The following is a 6823-nucleotide window of genomic DNA, read 5'->3' on the forward strand; positions in this document are numbered from 1 at the left end:
GTCTTCCAAAATGGCGCAGGGTCTGTTTACTTCCGGTTTCGGGGACGTCAGTGAAAGGGGTCTATATCTTCCCCTGGAGTCATGCAGTTTCTATATTATGAACAATAAAAACTTAATCTTTCACAAACGGTTCTTTCATGACTGCTGACAAATTAAAAAAAAAGTCTTCACTCTTACTGGTATTCACATGCTGCTTTAAACACACGTTAGTGTCGCTGTTATTATTACTGACCAGCGTCTGTTATTGCCTGTGAACAAGTGGAGCTGCTCGCCAGGGGATCATTTAAACAGGTGCAATACAGCTCAGCTCCTGTAAAACCTTACCATGTCCATGCGAATTATCTGGGCAACATTCACTCACAGCAGGCAAGTTGTCATTTCTTGTGTCAAACAAGTTGTGAATTCGTTGTAACATTAAAACAGGATATGCCTTCCTCTGGTCTCTGTGCTGCTCGGAGCTCATCCTCATGGTGTCCACTGAACAAAACTTTCAGAAGATGGTTGTAGCAGAATCACGTGAACAATTCCCGGGATAACAATGCTTTTTTCATTGGTTGTTGCGTTATCGACCCAGATACAATAGTGCTTCTGATTGGCTATTGTGTAGCCCTGCCCTTTGCCTTTTTTTAATTGGCTGGTAAGTGGCAGGATTGACTCATGGGAGACGCCCTTGTTTCCTGCCGTTTCCATAGCAATAGCGGTGCGCCAGAGAAATAGAGTGCTTCGAGGTCAGCGCGAACCCAGCGGCGGCCATATTGGAAGTCAAAGGTCGCTGTGTCAGTGCATTGTTGTTGTTCAGCGAAGCAAAAAGGAGTGACAATGCCGGATACGTGTGTCATTGTTGGCTGTAGTAGCCGGGGGGAAAAGGGTGGCAAAAGCTTCCACAGACTCCCTAAAGTCGTGACTAACCCGGGAATTGCAGCACAGGAGAAAAGCGAGCAGAGGAGACGGCAGTGGCTGGCTGCCATTAACCGATCAAATTTAGGACAACTAGACTGTATCCGGATTTGTTCTGATCACTTTGTGACAGGTAGGTTAAATTGTCTTGAATTTCATAGTTACTAAAATAAATGTGATACAAACTATAATCTTTTCTATGTCCTTTCAGCAATGATTAATGGATATATTTGTCACATTAGGTAGCTTATGTCTACTGCAGTGCATTGTTGCATCAAATGACATTTAAGATCTAGGCCTAGTAATGTTTATGTACACATGCTGTTAGTACAAGTTACATACTAGGCCTACATTTTATTCACTGACTAAAATAATCATAATAGTTTTTCAAACATTATTTAGATTTTGGCTTCCATACTCTTGTAGTTCTGGAAATCCTTTAGTTCACAAAATGGACTTGGGTGAAACACTAGATAGTTCACAAGATCGATGTATGTCACATGCGGCAACAAGCTGGGGTCAGCTTTCCATTCCTTCTCACTAACAGTGTATGGATCTACATTCCCAATGAAACGTACCTTCTCAGCATAACGCTCCCGTGCCTGCTTATCCAAACTTTCACAGTAGTGCTCCATCACTTCAGATGTCTAAATTCTTCCAAGCTTCTAAGCCCTCTAACACGGAAACGAATCGGTGAATGTGTACTCTATGATGTGTACTCTATGAGCGCTCTGGAGCGAGTGACTTCCAAGATGGCCGCGCAGACCGCAGTGTTACTATTTTTAGCATCATCTCAGAGCACTCTATTTATATTATAATTTTTTTTCAGCGTGAGAAATACGTGTGGCGGGAGTGCGTGACAAAAGACTGAAAAGCGTGACTGTCACGCTCAATGCGTGAGACTTGAGATACTTGTGTATAACACTGATTTTATCTTCTGGATCACGATTTGGATTTGGCTGCCAGTTTGGAACACACCTGCTGTCCCCTGCATCTGCATATGTAAGTGCTTGCACCCTGACAATAGCACACACACTGTAAAATATAATAAGTTGACTTTACTTAAAAAAAATATGCAAAGTCGTTGCCTCAAAAAAAGTCATTTATGTTGATTTAGATAAATTAGATTGGGTTAACTTATTTTTTGTGAGTTTGCAGTACTCAAATTAACTTAGATTAGTTTGATTACATTAACTTATTTATTTTGAGTTTGCAGTACTCACATAAACTTATATTAATTTGATTACATTAACTTATTTATTTTGAGTTTGCAGTACTCATCTTATATAATTTTGATTACATTAACTTATTTATTTTAAGTGTACAGTACAAGTTAATGTAATCAAAATTATATAAGATGAGTACTGCAAACTCACAATAAATAAGTTAATGTAATCAAATTAATATAAGTTTATGTGAGTACTGCAAACTCAAAATAAATAAGTTAATGTAATCAAACTAATCTAAGTTAATTTGAGTACTGCAAACTCACAAAAAATAAGTTAACCCAATCTAATTTATCTAAATCAACATAAATGACTTTTTTTGAGGCAACGACTTTGCATATTTTTTTTAAGTAAATTCAACTTATTATATTTTACAGTGCAGGCTTAAACATTAGACTCTGATAAGAGGAAGTAGGTCTTTTAAAAACACCAGACGTAATCCAAAGTATAGTGAAATGGAAAGTGAAAGGAGCCAAGTGGTCAAGAGGACATTAATGGTCAGGCAGCACAACTAGCAAGACAGAGCTACTTCGTCTAAGTATCACTCTACACTGGTAATGTACTTCTTTCTTTTGTTGTTTTTCCTAAAGCTTCTATTTGTAAAATGCTATTAACAAAACAGACAAAATTTAACAGCTGAATATACTATACTGTGTTAAAATGTGAGTAAACAAAATAAGGAAGGAAGAAAAAAGGGAAAATCATTCTGGTCATTTATTTCTTTTTCAGATTTCAGACCCATAATGTTCTTCTACATTGTGCTACACCTTTTCTTCTGGTTACTTCTTGCTAATACAGTGGATACTAATTCTTCAGAGAACAGCTTTTATCCCTGCGTGTATTCTGCCAAGGAGTATGCTTATGAGAATTTCCTGAATAAGCATGTACGTTCCGATGCCCCAAAAACCCTTGACCAAAACCAGTGGCAAGCATTTATTAGGCAAATAGGGACATGTGATCGACCAGTTCAGTCCTTTATCCCCTTCACCCAGAAACAACGAGTGGACAACGTCTGCTCTCCTTCAGGAGGTAAAACGTACAGGGATGACCTGTGTGTCAGCAAACAGGAGTTCACCTTCACGACTGTCTTTGTGGACAACAACTGTGTCGTATACAGAGTCACCCCAGAGAAGAAGTATCTTTTACTGGCTTGTAATGAGATCCAGGGTTACTGCCTTCCAGTGCATTTTGAACCCAATCCATATAATGATGGACCAGACAGCAGAAACCCAGACTGCAAGAATCCATATTCTCTGAACCGGGCACAGTTTGTGAGTCTTAATCTCACCCTTTTAATCCTCACATTGCTATCAACACCCTTAGCCCACTTTACATAATCATCTGAATGATTTACTTGATATGGTCTTAAGGATTTAAAAAGAAAATAGCCTCATGCCAATGAAACAGTAACACTTGCTGTGACTCCCTTCCGTGTAATCAAATATGAGTTTGTGTGTGAAGTGATCGAATCCAATTAGTGCATATTTGCTCATGACTGGGTATTAACTGTAATACTGATCTTAGAAGCCACATCACTGTATTAACTCTTGCCTGATAATCACAGTATAATATATGTATAATAATAAATAGATTACTATATGCAGCCAACTGTCTATGCTTACCAGATATGACAGAATTGTTAACATTTCTTTTATTTGTCAGCAAATTAATCATAGGAGCTTGTGCTTGTTTATTTTATATCAATTTTTTTTTTGTCTAACACTTGTGATTTATTTGTCTTACTAATATTTGTGCGAACAAACAAGCCAATATACGTAAATTGCAGTCATTGTTTACTGTAAATGTTGTGCAAATGTTCAAAGGAATGTGATTACAAAGACATGGGCACATTGTTAAACTTAAATACAGTTACAGTTTTATTGCAAGATCTCCTGTTTGTGTTTTGTTTCCACCCTTGACACGAAGCAGGGTATAGGTTTTGTTGTTTATATTCAAAAGTTAGGGCGGCACGGTGGTGTAGTGGTTAGCACTGTCACCTCACAGCAAGAAGGTCCTGGGTTCGAGCCCAGTGGCTGATGGGGGCCTTTCTGTGCGGAGTTTGCATGTTCTCCTCGTCTCCGCGTGGGTTTCCTCCAGGTGTTCTGGTTTCCCCCACAGTCCAAAGACATGCAGGTTAGGCTAATTGGTGACTCTAAATTGACCGTAGGTGTAAATGTGAATGGTTGTTTGTCTCTATGTGTCAGCCCTGCGATGACCTGGCGACTTGGGGTGTACCCCGCCTCTCACCCATAGTCAGCTGGGATAGGCTCCAGCTTGCTTGCGACCCTGTAGAACAGGATAAGCGGCTACAGATAATGGATGGATGGATGGATGGATGGATATTCAAAAGTTAGTATTTGAAGTAACAACTGAATCATGTAAAGTTTTTCCACGTTATGAAATGACATTCTTTCAGCATTAAGCAATCCTGTTGGCCCAACTTATTTTACTCAGGGTACATCAATCTAATTCTCATCTCATTATCTGTAGCCGCTTTATCCTGTTCTACAGGGTCGCAGGCAAGCTGGAGCCTATCCCAGCTGACTACGGGCGAAAGGCAGGGTACAAGTCGCCAGGTCATCACAGGGCTGACACATAGACACAGACAACCATTCACACTCACATTCACACCTACGGTCAATTTAGAGTCACCAATTAGCCTAACCTGCATGTCTTTGGACTGTGGGGGAAACCAGAACACCTGGAGGAAACCCACGCGGACACGGGGAGAACATGCAAACTCCACACAGAAAGGCCCTCGCTGGCCCCGGGGCTCGAACCCGGACCTTCTTGCTGTGAGGCGACGGCGCTAACCACTACACCACCGTGCCGCCCATCAATCTAATTTAGTAGTGTAATTTTACAGTTGTAAAAATTAGTTGGACTAATCCAATTAAATTAACTGTTCAACTGAATCCTTATAGTTAAGTTGAATTGACCCTAATACATTTTATCGACTGAACCCAAGTACATCAATTCGGACCCAGGCATAGTAAATAAGTTAATTCAGCTGAAATAAATTCAAGTGATTCAACCCAAGTACATTAAGCTGGACCAACAGAATTGCTTAATGTTCAAAGAAAGCCATCTAATTGTGTGGAAATACTTTCCATGTTTTTTTATGTTCATTCAAAGAGTCGTTTTTTTGAGTGTGGAGTTTCAAAGCTGCCAAAATGTTATACAAATGGCTGACAATTTGCAAACAAACAGAATGAGATTCGTAAATATATGCACCATGCTTTACAAATACACCTTTCAAAATGCTTGATATACACCTTTCAAAAAACACAATATGCTTTGCAAATACAAAACATGGCTATGAAAAAATACAATGTGTTTTGCAAATACAAATACTCTGTACTAAAGCTACAGTTACTGGATCTGGAGCAGTGTTGTTTTCGTTAACGATGAAGATGACGAAATTATTTCGTTAACACACCTTTTTTCATGACTAAAACGAGACAGTGACAAGCTAAACATAACTCTTTGATCATGAAAATATGACGAGACGTATTTGTTGTTTTCGTTGACGAGATGAGACGAGACGAAAATGTTAGTGGGTTGGCTATAGGACTATCAAAATGCATGGCATTTCCTCCAACGGCGCGTGCAACCTGTCTGCCAAATGCTGAAAATATCAGCAATGCACTGCATCCTGTCCTTGTTTGGCCACGCCCACCAGGCACAGTGCACACAGTTCATGGACCATGGTGGCGGCAACGCCAGCACAAGGGCTTGGTGGGCAGAAAAGACGCGATGATTTATGGACATACTTTACACATAATCCAGCAGAAAATAAAACGGAATGCCTTGTAGTGAGAGACAGAGGTACACGCTGTGGCTATAAACAGAGGTGGGTAGTAACGCGCTACATTTACTCCGTTACATTTACTTGAGTAACTTTTTGGATGAATTGTACTTGTAAGAGTAGTTTTAATGCAGCATACTTTTTACTTTTACTTGAGTATATTTGTGAAGAAGAAGTGGTACTTTTACTCTGTTACATTGGGCTATATTCTGCTCGTTACTCGCTACTTTATTTTTATTGATCCGTGCGATGCGTGGTCTGTTTATGTTTTGTCGAGACTTCCAGCAGAGGCTCTGTCACATGACAGCATCTCACAGATCAAATGTAGCAGCCAGAGCCATAGTGGGAGGAGCTATGGTTTAACTCCGATTCGCCAATCAAACAGAGCCAAGCCGCCGCGCGCGCCCGCACACAAAATTCCCGTGGCAAGACCAGTTCAGGTGGAAAAGAGCACGGAAGCAGAAGAAAAATGGCAGAGACAGCGGCCAGCGTTTCTCATCAAGCTGAAGAGGCACACCCCTGGCCACACATACAAACCATATTCACTCTCCAAACAACAAAAAATAATAGTTATGTTATGCGGTGTCACATGCGTCTCCCCAAACCAGTGGACATTTCAGCTTATAAAAACTCAACGCCGAATTTGAGGAAACACATTGCGGTAAGTATAGGGTGACCAGATTTCCCTAGTCTGAAACCGGGACACTTTTGCGTGCGACCATGCTCGCGCACGCACACCTTTTTTTTTTTTTTGCGTAAATGTGACACTCAGAGAGGTGCTCTTATCATTTTGTTGAAGCTCACATTTATCAACATCTCACATGAAATAAAACAAACAGGCATTTTGTTATCTAGTAGCATAGTGGTATACAGATCAGTTAAATTATGGTCA

At 40.2% G+C, this 6823-nt stretch overlaps 1 long non-coding RNA gene across 1 annotated transcript; it reads left to right on the forward strand.

The window, feature by feature from the left end:
- Window positions 1–2593: 2593 nt before the first annotated feature.
- On the forward strand, window positions 2594–4009 carry LOC132885989 (uncharacterized). Its single transcript, XR_009654654.1, has 2 exons — window positions 2594–2677; window positions 2853–4009. It is a non-coding gene; the product is annotated as an uncharacterized LOC132885989 (long non-coding RNA).
- The last annotated feature ends 2814 nt before the right edge of the window (window positions 4010–6823 follow it).

Source organism: Neoarius graeffei, chromosome 5, assembly GCF_027579695.1.
Source record: "Neoarius graeffei isolate fNeoGra1 chromosome 5, fNeoGra1.pri, whole genome shotgun sequence".
Lineage (NCBI taxonomy): Eukaryota > Metazoa > Chordata > Actinopteri > Siluriformes > Ariidae > Neoarius > Neoarius graeffei.